Genomic DNA, 18,335 nt, shown 5'->3' on the forward strand with positions numbered 1-18,335 from the left:
TAAGTTTCACCACAATGCAAAGTAGCCTGTGATCCACACTGACTGACGGACTGAATGAGAAAAGAAGCATTACCACGCCCTCACGTCACATTCTCTGGAAAATCTCTGATTCTTCTATTTGTGAGATCTAGCAGGTTTATAAAAGTGAAAAAGAATAAAGGAGATTTGATGAATAATCACAAACAAATGAAAGTAGATGCAATTCACAGCATTGAGTTTATACTAAATAAATCTGCAAAATGTCCATGATTTTCATCTTTTGTTGTTTTGCTGGTATGTCTTTGTACATAACACACAGGAATACTTGGTATTGAGTCATAACTCTATGGAACTTATATTGCATTCATATTAACTAAATTCTGATTGTCTGCACTATATATGTGCATTTGAGGGCAAGGATATAAATTCACCTTATATTCTCATAACTTTGAATCTAAATCAGGAAAAACACAGAATTCATTTAAATATACAAGAAATATATTAGGAAAGGTTACATATGTAGTAACTTGTGGCTTGCACATGCATAATAAGTATAAAGCATTACAATAATGACTACCACATGTATTTTGTAACTAAGGACATCTATTGGAAATGAAGTTTAAGTTGTTATTATCATCAATTTCAGTTAGTTTGATTCAACTGAAGGGATGATATTTTCAGCCATGAAAAATGAAAGATAATTAAGTATAATCAAAAATATAATAATTTATCAAAATTAGGGAGGTCTTTTAAAATATTAAATTTGCTAAGACTAATTGGAGCATTCCCTAAACATTCAAGAGTGTTATTTTTCAAAGATAAGTAGAAAAATTATTCTCAAGACATCTGTCATATTAAGTAATAGTTTTCATTACTCCCATGTTCATTGTCAGCCAGGTGTTACCTTTATAATATAGCACAGACTCAATTTCCTCAAGTAAAATCTAAGGAATTTGTTGGTCTTTATTTTAATATATCAGCAAACAAGATTAGAGACTTAAAATACCTAAAATGATCATCAGAGCACTAGAATGGGGCTAAAAATAGAACTCTGGTGTTTCTACATTTTCACGGCAGTACACAGCATTGGTGTAAAATCCTTTAGAAAAATAAAATGATTTTACTTTAAGAGTTGCAACTTCTCATGTAATTGAGCACTCTCTCAAACTTATACTCAATAATTCGGTGTCTAAAATATAAGGCTGGCTCTTCAAATATCAATCTTCATTTTACCTGCTGACTGGTTATATAGCACCAACATCACTTTTTGCTGCTGTTGAATGAAGTTGAAACACACAGACACAAGAGTGCACACACACACACACACACACACACATGCATATGCAAGCACACACAGTCATGTAATCTACTTTCACTTTATTTTATTCAGTATCAAATCCAAATGGAATGGAATGCACCCTGGACATGATGTCTAACTTCCTTTACCTGCTAATGCTGTAACTATACCAGACAATTTTAAATCTTTCCACAAGAGAAAACAACTATTCTCGCTCCTAATTCCAGTTTATTTCTCCTCCTTTCGCCACTACCTTCACCAAAGTGTTTCACCAAGTCTGTTCTTTTAATACATATTATTAACTATAATATGAGCAAATAAATATCATATTCTGGTCTGTCTTATTTAACTTATAAGAAGTATCTATTTATCTTTGCTTACTTTTTATATCATTTATCTTCCAAACCATAACATTTTTAGTGTTATCCCTTTTTATCATGATTTTTAAAATTGGACTTTTCAAATACCTTCTTTTCACTCCTGTGAGTTACTAATTTGGTAACAACAGAAGAAAGAAACTATGATTCTTCTCTTTGTACCAAGTCGGAGTTCTTTTATGCAAGGGCATTGCTGTGCATCCTTTGCTGGAACTCCCGCTCAATTCCATATGTTGAAACTTTAATCCAAATAATGAGGTTGCTTTTAGTTGAGAAATTTACCAGATGTGGTGATGAATCTTTATTGTCAGCCATCAATGGGTTTGAAAACATACTTTGAGATGTCTGTAAAAGTGTTCCCGGAAAGACAAGAGAAAGGAAGACTCTCCTAACCCCACCAGATGTGGCTGATGCAAAAGTCTGGAATCCTGCACTGAATAAAAAGGAGAAAATAAGCTGAGCACAAACACTCACATATCTGTGCTCCCAACTAAAGAAAAGACATAATATCAACAACCGAATGTGCTCGTGATGGTGTAGATTTCCCACCATGACCAATTATATCCCCTCGAACTCTATATTACTCATCCTCCCTTAAGTGGTTTTTGCCACAGTAAGAAGAACAGATTTAATAACATTAATCAGTACCAAGAAGTGGGACAGTTATTATGATAAACATGGCCCTGTGCTTCATGGATATGGTTTTTGGCAATGACCTGTACCAGCAAGCAGGAGAAACTGGAGCTGCAGGCTAGTGAAAACCCAGAATCCACCTGTAGAACACATTAGGGCATTATGGTATTAGGAATGCCAGAAATCTGATAGATATGTGGACAGTGGGTGCCTGACTCAAAAGATACATTTTGAAAAAGTAGCTAGAAGTCATTCAAGCTATATTGTGACAAAAATTGGAATAATTCTGACCATGTGATAAGAAATAAAATAAAAATGAGTTAAAAACTGATGGACTAGTTTGTTTAGTGTAAGAAATATCAATGTGGCATTGGATTAGGCTTTGACATGATTATTGTTTACAGTTCTGAAATATTAATTGACAATGCTCATACATATATACAATATATAATAATATTCTTTGAATCATGTTTCATCTTTCCTACTTCTTTTTGGCCTCTAGAATATTCCTCTTGAAACTTCATAAGTCTGCCTTCTGCTCCACCTCCTACACCCATTTCTTCTTTCTATAATCTATTATATTAAGTTAATGCAATTATTGCATGCATGAATTTGAGTTCATCTAATGGATCATAAGCAACCTCCAACAATACCACCAATGTGAAGTGTGACTCTTTCTATCATAGCCACCATCAATTGGAGAAAACTCCTTAGATACAGGAGGGTCTTCGTGAGCTCTTCCCCCATCCATGATTGAATGTTGCTGGACTTAATTTTATGCAGCTCTTATGCAGGTAACCACAGATGCTCTGAATTCATGACTGTAAGAACCAAGTAATATCCAAAGAAAACATTTCACGTCTTTTCATCTGTCTCTTACATAATTTACTCCCTCTTTTCCAAAATGTTTTCTGATTCTTAGAGACAGAGATGTTTCTAAAGTTGCCCCCCTTCAGAGGTAAGCATTGGCAGTACTTTGGTTCTCAACTTTGACCAGTTTTTAGTATTTACATAAACTGTTGCTTATTGTAACAGAAGCTTTTCTGGCCTAGGTTGAGAGCATCCCAGATTTGGGGGCAGGGGATAAGTGTAAATATTTAGAATACAGTTTGACAACATGACCATTTGGCAAAATGATAATAGTAGATTCTCCTGAAGACAAATGACTTTCCAAGCCATTTTGTTTTTGACAAGGTTTGCAATATTAGGTATGGATTCACTCCTTCTGAGTAGGCCGCAAGTCCAATAAGCTAGTTAATCATCCCAAAACAGGCATGTCAGTATCTTACTCATGGGTACATCCTGCCTGATGGTCAATACTACAGTATGTAGGGTCCAATACTGGCTAAGGCTGTTTAGGTCCTTTCTTCTACAGAGTGCCCTACATGTATCATGGCACTCAGAAAGATAAAGGGAAGAATGAATGTTTCATCATCAGTTTCTTTATGCCTGATGCCAAAGTCACGTGTCTGTAGCAATAAGTTCTTACCATTTATATCTTATAGGTTACCAAGAATAATGACAACAATCTCACAGCTCTCATCCAGATCTACAATGAATGAGAAGGGCATGCAGAGCAGAATAAGTGGTGTTTGACCATGAAAGGAGCTTGAGGTTATGTTAAAGGCTAAACCTTGATTATGTGTCCATTATCCACTTTGGGGGAAGTTAACCACCACTACAGCAAAGATGTACTTCATCCCATACCACATCGGAAAAGGGTTCCTTATTAATTAGTATTATCTCATGAGATGCTCCACCTACACAGCTATTAGCTTCAGTTACAGCTCTCATTGTCCATTGCAAGCACCATGAAACTGTCTCACCACAAACACAACTCATCTTGGATTCATCCCCAAATATGGCACTTACAAGAAAGCAAAGAAAAGATTCCATCCAAATCTAACAGCAAATTGTTGAGTATATTGGCATTATTTACAGAATGTGAGTACATTCATAGATATCTAGACGACAGCTCCATCGTTAAAACTGCAAAATAGTGACCATTGATGGCCATACAAAATTCTGATCTCTCCAGCAATTGGTACTGATTGTAGAATCTTTAAAAGAATTGTAAAGAATCTTGTTTCTCTCTTCTGAGACATGTACTTTTTTTCTTTTGGTTTTTACTTAAGAATCTTACAATCCACTCTCCTATGTTCTGAGAGGAAGGTTTTAATTTTCAGGAAATTGACACAAAATTGGAAGAGAGTAGCAAGACAGAATTCATAAAATAATGAATATTATTTTATTCTGATGAGACTTATCAAAACACATATCCTCATAGATGGCGATGTTAGAGCAGAAGATAACATAGGTCAGTCTCAAATTGCTCCATTTTAGAGATGTTACAAAGAATTAAATGAGCTTAGAAAACTATTAGCCATCACTGGAGTTGAATTTCAGATCCTGGAAGTTGTTTTGTTGTTTGTTTGGTTTTATTCATTTTTTGTTGTTGTTTTTTGGTTTTTCAAAATAAGGGATCTGGAATTGGAGGAAACAAGGAAACAATTTCTTCCTCCCTCCCTCCCTCCCTGCCTCCCTTCCTCCCTCTATTCTTTCTCTCTCTCTCTCTCTTTCTTTCTTTCTTTCTTTCTTACTTTCTTTTTCTTTCTTCTTTAAAGTTTTAAAATCCAAAGATATAATTGGACAGTAAACATGTAATGCCTAACCTAAACATGTAATGTCTTAATAGAAAGTCCCTTGACTTAGCAACGAGACAGATTTCACAGTGTACATGAAGGAGGTGAGGTAGCACTTTGAGAAACAAACAATGTGCATATCAGATTCCAATGAAGTCCCATTTTATAAAAGAGATTACATAAAGATATTTCCTTGAAGATATAAGCCCTGTCCCGCTTCCTCTTCTGAGTAATAAACATGCTTCTTAAAGAGTACCCAGTTTTCTGTTCTATCTGTACTACCCATGTCATCTAATGTGTTTGTAGAGATGGATGATCCATTTGTTAAGGTTGTGCAGGTCCTTCATGAACATTCTGCTTCCAACCATTTTTTTTCCTTTTGAGTGCAATTCTGTAATTCATTTCTCTTCACCTTTGAAGCCATACCTGACCCTAGTTCCTTGGGGTGCTTTTCAAACTTTGTAACATCTGTATGCCATATAGACCCAAAGGAACTCTCTTCTCATTCTAGGGATCAACCAGTATGGGAAACAGAACAGTAAACTTTGCATAGGCCAGTAGTGGAACACGAAGAGAGAAATTTCTAAACGAAAAGTCTCTAGTTCCACAGGTGCCAACTTGCTGCCCGAGGGAGACTTCCTATCCATTACTATTGCAGGTTTACCTCAACAGTACAACAATCCACTCAGAAAACTGGAAAATAGGCTGACTTTCAAGCTTTCAAAGACAAGACATAGTATACCACTCTAGCTGAGCCTCACATGTGATCGATCATGAGATAAACTATTTTAGACCTTACTAAGATAGCTTTCAGTGAAAGTCACCTCTCTGAGACATCTGTCACCACCTGAAGCTGCATGCTCAATTGAAGAGAAAGACTGTAGTATGAATCCTAATTGTTCTTAATAAAAACCAAGAGTCAGATATTTGTGGGAGGAGGGCGTGAAAGCTGAGAGGAAAACAAAGCAGACCAACCAGTCACCAGAGAGACCTTTTACTTCTACCAATGCTCAGACCAAAAGGACGATCCTGTCCTTAGGATGCATCTTCAGATTTCAATAGCTTTTGTCTCCTCTGCCTTATATACCTCTCTCCACTTAGTCATATCCCTTCCTTTTTCCACCACCTTAGGACTGGTATTAAAGGTGTGTGACTCCCATGTACTGAGATTGAAGGTGTGAGCCAATACCACCTGGCTCTGTTTCTCTTTGAGATTGGAACAATCTTTTATAGGCCAGTGTGGCCTTGAACTCACAGAGATCTGTTTGCCTCTGTTTCCCAAGTCCTAAATCCAGAGATTAAATGTGTGAGCCATCATTGCCTGGCCTCTAGTGGCCTATCTTTGCACTCTGATATTCTGGAAAGCTTTGTTTGCTAACAGACAAACAAAATAGAGGAGGATTGGTCAAGGGTATGAGTAGCTGACTTCTCCTTCTGGAACCTCCAAATAATCTGGCAAGAAATATGTTCTTAAAAACAAATAAAACATTCAGGGAATCCAGCCTCCTCCAGAGAATCTGGTTGGATCAAGCGCTCCTTCAGTCTCAGTCAAATGGCCTTGGTGAACTCTCATTAGATCAGTCCCCTTGTATCAGTGGGTGATCGCTCCCCTTGCGGTTCTGATTTCCTTTTTCATGTTCTTCCTCCTTCTGCTCCTTCTTTGGACCTTGGGGGGTTCAGTCCGGTGCTCCAATGTGGGTCTCCATCTGCATGGCCATCCATCGCCGGAGCTGGATTCCCTGAATATGGCTGACTGGAAGTCTTTCTAAAAAGCCATTGACAATGACTCTGGGACTTGTTTCCTCTGCATATTCTGGATTTTTGGGGATCCAGTCTATTTGGATACTCACCTTCCTGGACCTGGAGGAAGCGGGGAGGAACTTGAACTACCCACAGGGCAGGAAAACCCTGCTCTTAGGGACGGAGAGGGAAGAGGAGAGGGAGTGGGGGAAGTGGGAGGGTGTTGGGAGGAGGGGCGAAAATGGAAACTTTTATATTTTAATAAACTTAAAAAAAAACAAATAAAACAAAATAAAAAGTTAAAATCCTGTGAACCACAAATACCTATAAATGTTAATATCCTATTAAAATTAACATGTAATTCTGTTATAGCAATTTTTAGCACTTATGACTGAATTAACAATGAATGGTGATCTTTTCAGTAATACTAATGCCTAGAGTAAAAAAAAATAACATAGGAGTATGTGTCTTTATCAAAAGATTTAATATACATATGTTACATAAAATTCTCTAATTTGGTGTCTTAATAAGTCAAAGAGTACAAAAAAATGGACTGAATGGTTCATTTAGGAATCAGAGATCAGGATACTGATATGATGCAATGAGATTCAGATGAGGTCTGTCTTCTGAGCTAGAGATCCTGATGTCTTCCTATGATCTCACAAAGTTGAAAGGAACCAAAAGAGGTCCCTCAGTCTTTTTTATGAAAACCCTTCATGAATACTTCACCATAGTAATCTTTGTAGCTCCCAGAATCTTATCTCCATCCCCTTGTGGGTTTGAATTTCAACATATGGATTGTACAGTGGACACATTTGGTCCACTGCACTTAATCATGCCCTCAATAGGCTCTGAGTATGGAGCCAACAGAAGTCAAATAGAGAAGTCCCAAGTTTAATGAGGAGCTCGTATCTAAAGAAGAAAAAAAAAACTTGGACAAAAAGAACTTGTGTTTCGTATTGAGTACTGCCTCTCAGGTCTTTTAGTTTTCATGTGCATGAGAGAAACAAACATGCTCCATTGTTCATGAAAATGAGCACACAAATAGAAGAAAAACATACTGTAAATTTGATGGCAATGGTCTAATGCAGAGATTGAATTACAAAACATTTTCCTGGAAAGACAACCTTAACATAATCTAAGAAAATTTTCTTTCAAAAATATGATATTGGAGATCTTAATATTTATCAGTGGTATTTACATACTGCTTTTAAAAGGGGTCCATTGTGGCTCAAATTCCTCATTTTCAAAGTTGTGTTTAGTCTGGTTATCTTTTCCTAAAGTGACATTTATTTTTGATGAATTTATAGAAAGTCCACTGCCTGTCCTCTTACTTGGACTTTATATTCACAAATATCACTAAGTTGAGCAAGTAGTCTGTAAAGAGCTGACTTCTGCCCCAGAACATAAGTGAAAAAAAATTTATGACAGCAGGAAGAAGTATAATATAGTTTGAGATAACTTTCAAATCTATAAAATTTACACTCAAATCAAGGAACATAAACATTATCATAAGTAAAGTATATCTTTGTGATATCACTAACCAATAATATATTATACAGCAATGTTAGCCAATCCTGAATTTTCTTTTTCCAGTCAGCTATTGTGCTGCTGCCCTTCCTCATTCCAAAATTACCCTATGATGTATTTATGATGATGGAGCTTCTATCAGTTAAGGTTCATGAGTAAATAGTAAAGTCCTTGATAATTATCAATCGATAACAATACATTATTACTGGGGGAAATTTTATTTTAAAGATTATTTATATGTAATGAATAACAGTGTGTTGCAATTATAGATTTCCCATCTAAGACCATAATCCTACTGTAACTTCTCCACATTTAATTCTCTTTGCTAACACCTATTAGCTTTTAAAAGCTAGTACAATTAAGGAATATGTCGAAAGAAACTGACCTAGCAGAAAAAAAGGAAAAAAAAATACTTTATATGCCTATGATGCACAAACAGGAAATTCAGGATTTATGTAAGAGGACCCAGGACTGCATAATGAGGACTCAGAGAGGACTGTAAACTTTTCAGTGCACTTTAGCAGACAAGAGGATTGAATTACCTCAAACAGGATTGTCACTAGCGGGGGTTGAAAACATAGATATAAGATGAGCTCTTAAAAGCACACAATTGAAAGAAACACTTGTAGAAAAAATTAGTTCAGTATTTCATTAAGAACCCATACAGAATTTGGTAAGGCTTTAAACTTAAATCCAATGACTGAAAACACTCAGGAAAGAGTGCAACCTTCTGTGAAGTTCAGAAGTAAAATTATGTAACTCCTTAAACCCTAAGATGTGTAAGTGTGTGTAGAATCGCAAGTACAAATTACATGTGTATGAAATGTTTAATGAAATTATTTTTACCTTAAAAACTAAACAGTCAAAAGGGAAAGTGTGAGAAACATATTGAGAAACAAACCAAAAGAGAAATTCTTGGAAATAATAATTTTAAGATTACAAAAATATCCAGAGGTTATTGAGCTCTAATAAATTTTAGGGGAAATATAATTAAAATTATGATAAAAGTTAATATGTTGTCATTTATATTTATATTGTTCTTTTATATCTATATATTTGTGTGCTATCTGAGTAAAATACTCACGGAATCTAGAAAAGGGACTCAGAATCTCTGGGACTGCAGTTATTGCAGAAAGGGAAGAGCTGTTGTAGGAGCACAGGGTGTCAAACCCTGATCCCTAGGAAGAGCTACTAGTGCTCTTACCTGCTGTGCCATTTCTCTAATGTCTCCAGCTCTTTTTAATGCAAGTGCATAAATAAATCATATAATAGTAAGGATTGAAAGCACTATTTTAAGTTGGTATCCTGGTTAGTTTTACATCAACTTGTCATAAGCTAGAATAATTTGGAAAGAGGAACTCTCAATTAAAAATGCCTCTAAAATATTTGTTCAGGTGTTCTCTGTTGTATGGGACTTACAAAGGACAGTCAGTCCTGAATGGAATTTTTGGCTCTCTGACAGCAGGGAAGAACAGTTTCTGTGAACTGAACCCTGATCCACCATTGAGAAGCTTATTTATTTATAGATACACAAAGGTTGTGTTTGAGGTACTCCAAGTCCCTCATACCAAAGCCCCTTTGATCTATTCTGCATGTTCTCTGAAGTAAATTATCACACTTCTGCAACCTTAGTCCTTATTGTGTACTGTATCTAGTAACCAGTAATTAAAACTACTCCAAATATGCCTGGATAGTTCTGTAACCAAAGTTAGGCAAAGGATGGAAAACCCCTTTTAAAAAAAAGTCTATAGATAACAGAAAACAATCACTGTTCTCTACTATGATTTCTTCAAGCTACCTACCTTCAGAAAACAATAAATATGTTCTACTCTTACCCTAGATATAGTGAAAAACAACTATTACATTCTACTGTTATCCTAGGTACAACTCTCCTAGATTCCCACTGCTGTTTTGTCCATAGGCAAGTCTGCAGTGCATTTGTTCAATGGTGATTAACATTGATGTGAGATGTATAGCTTCTTCTGGGCTGTGCCACTTCTAAGAAAATGGTCTTAGGACATAATAAGAATGCAGAATGAGGAAACCATGAGAGGCAAGCCAGTAAGCAGCATTCATTGATAGTCTTTTCTTCATTTCTTGCCTCCAGGTTCCTGCATTGAGTTCATACTTTGACTTCTCTCAGTGATGAATTCTGACCTGAGACTTATAAGATGAAATAAACCCTGTCCTCCCCAAATTGATTTTGGTTATAGTGTTGTATCACAGCAAAAGAAACTCTAACATCCACCCCTGTCAGACATACATAAGTGTGTTTTTAATAGTCATAACTCTAAGTGAGTATTATTAAAATAGCTTTCATTACAGTGACAAACAGTCTTATTATCCCTATTCACAATCAACATTGGAATAAGAAAAAGTTAGAATAAAGGAAACTGTGGAAAGCCTGAGGATTATGGGTGTTAAGAAATGGTCATTTGTGTTTGTGATGATCATAAACATGTGGTAGGGAAAGAATCACAGATGCACAATCCATACCAAAAAGGATTGTATAGACAGTAACCTGCACTTAAGTGGGATCAGTAAGAAAAATTTAGTGTTTACAAGCAACATTTAATTATCACATGTTTATAAAAATTAAATTATCTAAAAATTAATGATAAGCATAGATATAGAAAATTATAAAATATTACTAAACATTAAACTCTAAACAATGAAATATACTTCCATACCAATAGGTAGGATAAATGAGTGTCATAAAAATATCAGGTAATCTTTACAAATACATGCTAACCTACGGATTCAATGATTGTAAAATCTATGTGAAATAGCAGAGACTTATAAATAGTTTAAGTCTCCCAGAAGGAGAAAAACATAACAAAAGAAACATCTTTTCTCAAACCTAAGAAGTTATAGTATTTTTAAGTTATAATATTTCAGAGAGTGGAAAAACTGAGCAAGATGAGAAAATTGGCAGAGAATACAATAACACACCCAGAAATAGATCCATACAAACATACAGCTTTGATTTAGGGCTGATGTAGGAAAATGAGCATCTGTATGGAAAGAAAAATGAATTGACTTCCTCTATCACTACTTATCTATAATTCAGGCACAAATGCTATAAATCAAACTATCATAGATAAAGTTTCTAAATTCTTAGGAGAAAATATAAATGACTAACATACATGTGTGTGTATGTATATATTTAAGGTGGTACAATTCTTACCTGATAATTGATATTCCGGTAAGAATTTCTTACCTGATAAGAAAATAAATATTAAATTCAAAAGTTTCTTTCCATTTAATGGTAGATTTTCAGCTGAAAAGACAGCCCATTAAAATGGGGAAATATTTGCAAAGCATTTAACATAACCATGAAACATTAAAAAATAAAGAATGCTTTTGAAATGATGCTAAATGCCAGAATATGAAAAGTTTTGGTTTTCTGCTCTTCTTCAGTGTACTCAGTAGTGGTGAGTGGCAATGACCTCTAGGCTACATTGTGTTGAGCTCTACAAACAGATTAGAGAATCTCAAGGTGAGAGAAGACATTTCTGACATCTGCTATGAGGTAGTTCATTAGCTTCATAGCCAGGCTTCTGTTCATGACTGTGCTTCAAGAGAGAAAAATATGATAGCAATGGATGATTTGCTCAGCCTCAGTCTAGAAGTCACAGAGCAGTAAGGTTGTCCAAGGTTTGCACAAGTTCAAGGACCAAAAACAAAGACATTACTTGCTGCAAGAATAATGACAAAAATCTTTCAGATGAGGTACTGCTGAGGCACTTTATCAGTCTACATATATATCTTCAGAGGAACAACAAATAATACATAGGTATTTCTCAGAAGAAAAATATGCTCACTTTAATTTTTACTATGAAAAAAATGAGACCTCATTGACGTTCCACTTTACATTTGATTGGCAAGATGAACACTATTGTTACAGATGTAAATTAGTACATACACGTCTGAGAACAGAAAGACAGTTGTCAAAACATTAAAATTTAACTGCCCTATGATCCATCTATTCTTCTCAATATTAAAGAAAATGACATTATCTTAATACAAGAAATTCAGTATGAGTTTGCTTCTGTTTGTTCACTGTTCCTTGCAGATACCATGTTTACTCTAGCAGTATTCAAATGGCTAGGATTAGCCAAAGAACTCATGAACAAGTTTTTATGCATGAAAAAAATTTTATTTGATAATGACACAAAATGTGTTGTTATTTATTTGTAAGACTATATCTTCTCATGTACATCAAAATGGAATGAATCAGCACATACCAAATTAAATGAAACAAACCATATTCAAAGAGAGAAATAATCTCACTTGATCTTTTTAATAGTTGAAATAACAATAAATATATATAATTGTCCTAAATATGCATTATTACTATAATATGTACTACCAGGGATCCAGTCTGTTTGGATACTCACCTTCCTGGACCTGGAGGGAGCGGGAAGGAACTTGAACTACCCACAGGGCAGGAAACCTGGACTGCTCTTAGGGATGGAGTGGGAAGAGGAGAGGGAGTGGGGGGAGTGGGAGGGTGTTGGGAGGAGGGGCGAAAATGGAAACTTTTATATTTTAATAAACTTAAAAAAAAGACATAGTATTGAATTTAACTATGAAGTCTAGAAGAAAACTCAGTGTCCACTGATAGAAAGAATAAAGAAAATAACTACTATTTTGTCTCTTCTAGTTTCTGTACTTTAGTTTGGTTGTTATGTGATCTGGATAAGAAATGGCAGAGGTCTTGAGTCTGGACCTAACTCTCTTTTGCATCCTAATATGGCATGGAAGGGGGTGGAAAGGGAAATGAGAGAGAAAGTGGGCACAGGAATGTCAGATAATAGTGTAATAAAGAAGAATGAGAATATTAGATATTAAATCCATGAAAATCATACAAAGAATGATAATTTAGCTAATATAAGTAAACACCAAATCGAAATGTGTCAGCATGAGTTTATGCACACATGTACATGTTTGTTATTGGATATATTTAAAATTATGCTAAAGTATGAAATACAAATATATTTGTAGATAAGAATTTTTAATGGAAAAGTGCACAAATAGAGAAATGTCATTCGTAGATCTTATAATGATTTTAGTCATAAATTCACAGATATCTGCCATTTATTTTAAAAAGATACTCAGTCAATCACAAGAATTTATGTGACTATGCACTTGCCTTTTTTTCCTCTTACTGGTGTTTTTTCTCAAATATAAAAATTATTTTACGCTTCATGGTATCATTGATGTTTTCACAAATTACCTCAAAAACTAACAACTCTAAATAACACATATGTAATATATTTTATATTCTCATAAATTGTCACTAGAAATAATGGTATCTAGTTGATATAACCTTCTAGAAACATAAATGCTAATCCGAAAACAATTTCTGAAAAGCAATGAGTATAAAAAGCTTTATTATTAATAGATGTACTTTAAGGAGTTAATTGTATGGATTTTATGGGCCATATGCACCACAAATCTGTTGTACTACTTAAAAAGGAATGTTCTCCATTATAAATTTTCATGTCCCATTTGACACTAATATAAAAATTTATTAAAAAAAATTTATTATATCAGTGTAAATAGGTGAAAACAAATATCCATGAAATATTTGTTTAAACAGTAAGTAAATGTTTGCTGTGCAATTAACAGTTTGCTGATATATAGTCTAGAAACAAAATGCAGTGGCATTAAAAAATACCTTTCAGACACCTTATATCCATGTATGAAGTTCTCAGTCACTTTTAAAAGAAAATATTAAAAGCAGATTAATACAATCTACCACTATACATAAAACAAATCCTCCAAATACTAAGTGAATATGAGAAAATTATGAACAATTTTATGCAAGAAACACTTGCTAACATATAAAACTAGTTTTCCTCAGGAAAAAAAATACCATTCAGTGTCTCATAAAATCTACAGAAATTTGTATCGATTAGCATAGATTTAAGGTAAGGAGACCAATTAAACAATTACATTATTTTTTCACTGGGAAATAATATTTAATTATGTAAATAAAATAAAACTGAATTTTCAAAGAATTTATCTCTTCAATTCATCATATATTTAAAAGTTGGACAAAGTAATTGGATGTAGTGCTAGAAGATGCAAATTTCCTGCTTATTCTTGCTTTTCTTTTATCTAAGCTATTTCCTTATAAAGCAACTTAATTTTTCTAAGCATTCATCACACTTTGAATTGTGTGTGGAAGAATCCAATGAGAACAACTAAATGACACCCAGTGTAGTGTCTTGAGTAATTTAATAATTTGGAAGTATATGATGGTATTTTTTGGGCATTGCCCAGTGCTTGTCTAAGTTTGTGACTTCATTTTTCAAGACAATTTTTATTTTTTCTGCATGTTTCAGGATGACATAAATATCTGACATGGTCTTATCCCAATAACTTAAAATACTAATGCCTGTTATTTTAGAGAACAATACCCTTTATTGGCTTTCAGAGAAGACAGAGGCTGAAGTAGTTCTTGAAACCAGCCATCAGTGGTAGTCTATGTGTTGGAACTGCACACTGGCATTGCAGAGGAAAAGACGATATTCTGCCATTACAGAGGTCCAGTGAGAATATTAATTTTAAGAAACAAAAGAAGAATAAAGGAACATCCCACATCAACCTGTTATTTTTAAATACAAACAGATGAACATATATTGGCACATTCACACACACACACACATATCAATGAATGAATGAAGCACACATACACTTACACACAGTAGAAAAGTAGGAAGGAGGGAGGAAGGAAATAAAGGAGGGAAGCAAGAAAAAAGTACAGAATTGGAAATGCCAAAGTATTTATGAGGAAAAAGATTATTTCAAATCCTAATTATGATCAAATATTTTATAAGTCTAGAAGATTAAAGCTGAGGTATGAAAATAATTATCATTAGAATAATTAAATGACAACACAGAAATTTATGTAATTATTGGACCACTCCACCAAGAATCAAATTAATCCTTCACAATTTAATAATTATATTTATTTATATATTTATTTATTTGGGTTTTCCTGACAGGATTTCTCTGTGTAGCTTTGGTGCCTCTCCTGGAACTAGTTCTTGTAGACTGGGCTGGTCTCAAACTCACAGAGATCTGCTTGTGTCTGCCTCCTGAGTGCTGGAATTAAAGGTTTGCTCCACCACCGCCCGGATCATATTTATTTTTATCATGAAAAGGTACCATTAAGTTTTCTACCTCAAGAAACAACTGGACCTAGGGAGTTAAGTCCAGTGTTCCAATATGTGTCTCTGTCTCTATCTCCATCCATCGCCAGATGAAGGTTCTATGGTGATATGCAAAATATTCGATCATGTGATCAAATCGGATTCTCTGAATGTGACTGACATGGGGGCTGACTGAGAAGCCATTGACAATGGCACTGGGTCTTGTTTTGTCTGCATGTACTGGCTTTTTGGGATCCTAGTCTGTTTGGATGCTCACCTTCCTAGACCTGGAGGGAGCGGGGAGGAGCTTGAACTTCCCACAGAGCAGGAAACCCTGACTGCTCTTAGGACTGGAGAGGGAGGAGGAGAGGGAGGAGGGGGAATGGGAGGGAATGGAGAGGAGGGGAGGATGTGGAAATTTTTATAAATAAATAAATAAGTAAATAAAAAAAGAAACAACTGGAAGCAAAGATTGAAATACCTTATTCATACATCATATTTATTTACAGTGAATAAACATATCGTGGTTGATAATGTAATTAAATAGTGTCCTACAACCCCACATTAAACAGTGGTTGCATTAAATTAATGACAATTAATCATAAAGCATCTTCAAACATTCTGTGTTTTTAAAATCAAAATATTGTTTCGATAGGGGATGTAGCTTTGCTTTGGCACTTGTGTGATGATCAGAGGATAATTTTGTTCTCTCCTTGCAACCTTACAAGACTTCAAGGGTCAAACTCAGCCTAACAGGCCTCTGCGACAAGATCTTTTCACCAAAAAGCTGTACACCAATACAGTCTTTAATTCTAGTGTTTACAAAAATGTTGCCTGTGTCATTGGGGCAATAATCTATTTCAAATTTGACAGCTTACTTTTTTCATGTAAATATGTTCTATTTTAAAGACTTTAACTGTGTTTTCAATTATTCATTTCTTTATTGAATGCAATTTATCATAGGACTATGCATATTCTATACTAAAACTGTGTCGATAAGCTAACCTCTCAACCTATAGTGTTATTATTTATGACATGAACTTATGCAGTGGAGAAAAATCCATGCTTTGGAACTGACCCAAATTATCATCGAAGTTCTATGTTTTGGATGACATGAATGTCTTCTTAAGAAAACCGTCTTTTTTAAAAAAATTCTGATCTGCTGAAGACATACTGCATGTGTCTACATAAGATATTAATGTGATTTTTCATCATCTGTGTTCTGAATTTAAATATCTCTTGCAGTCAGCACTTCTGGTAACACAGTAGGAGATTCGTGTATTATCTGAAGGAATGTCTATATTAAAATGTCACAAAAATAGAATTGAAAGGTAATCCTGGTGTGGTCTTTTATGTGAATATAAGGATACTTTGTCAAACTATAGCAGTTTTTAAACAATTCATGTGCTTGGTAAGGCTTTTTGATTCTTAGTATAGAAAATCTTATTGACAAATTGTGACTTACTTTTATGTGTAGATACAGATGTTTTACAGATAAAACTTTGGTTTTCATTTTTGTTCCCTCATTCAATTTTATTATTTCATCTTTTATTTTAATATAGTTAAAAGAACAGGTAGTATGTTGAGAGAATTGCTAACAGCATTTAGAATGCTAGGCATTTCAATCATGAGGTTTCTCATTTTCTTCTTTTTTATAAACACAGATAGTTATTGATACAGTGGTGCCTTGACATAAGGACCCTAGACTATTCCAAATGTTCATACCAGCCTCAGGCACATATATTAAATGTAGGTATGAGTATTCCATCTACAGTTATGCTTGATTGATTTCATTTGTCATTTTCAGGGAGTCCCAAATGAATCACCAAGTAAAATAGTTAATCAATCTTTCAATACGAAATCATTCATTATTGTGGAATATGATAGTTTAAAAACACAGTTTTCTCCAAAATAATTGCCTTGCCAAGCAAGGTCCCATCTCTTCAGAAAGCACAATAACTCAGTGCTGGAAATGTGATTTGTTTGCATGCTTCAATACAATGAGGAAGCACATGATAAAGAGAACAAATTAAAATGGAAATATATAAAGTACACTCTTCTCTATAATTATCAAACCATCTTGGAATTGTAAAATGTGACTATTTTGTTTTTATTATTTTTTGATAACAGTATCTAACTCTGATTGTATAAAAGAAGGAGTTGGGAAAGAATAGAAACTTCCTTTTAAGCAAAATAGCTGAGTAACCATCTATATTTTCTGTTTCTTGTGATTTTCTTCTGCCTGCTATAATATTCCAGTTGATGCTAGCTGAAAAAATTGGCAAGGTGCACATGTTAATAAGTGGACTGCATCATGATAATGTCTTTTGATTCTTGTTTCTTTTATTGAAAATATTTTTTTCCATACAATGTTTCCCTCTCAGTTCCTCCCCACCTCTCCTTCCATCTAGATCTATACCCGTTTTGTTCCTTGTTAAAAGACAGACATCAAAGGAATAACAATAAAATAAAATGAATAAAAAATAAATTAATATGTCAACACAAACAAACAAACAAGATAGCAAGACACACACATAGAAGGAAGAAACGCATGTTCACACAACAGGTATTCCACAAAAACCCTGAAATGGAAGCCATAATATATAAGCACATAACCATAATGTAGAAAACAACAGCAAAAACAAATTTTAAACACTTCCCTGAAAATATTATGAGACACGAACATCCAGAAAAGCCATTGAATTCATTTTATGATGACTGTCTACATCTGGACACAGTGCCTGTCTTAAGAGTGGCTGATTTTTCCAAATTGACTCAGTTGTTATAAACTTATTTTTCTTGTGCAAGTGGCTATCAATTGAAGACAGCCTATGGTATGTAAGGAGCTAGTGTTCTCCTGTCCTTTCATCTCCAGGACTCCATCTAATGCTCCCTGCGTGGGCCTTGTGTTTGCTGCCACAGTCTCTGAGGTCATATGTGTATCAGCCCTATAGAGTTTAGAAGGGCTAGACTA

Source organism: Myodes glareolus, chromosome 5, assembly GCF_982192425.1.
Source record: "Myodes glareolus chromosome 5, mMyoGla1.1, whole genome shotgun sequence".
Taxonomy (NCBI): domain Eukaryota; kingdom Metazoa; phylum Chordata; class Mammalia; order Rodentia; family Cricetidae; genus Myodes; species Myodes glareolus.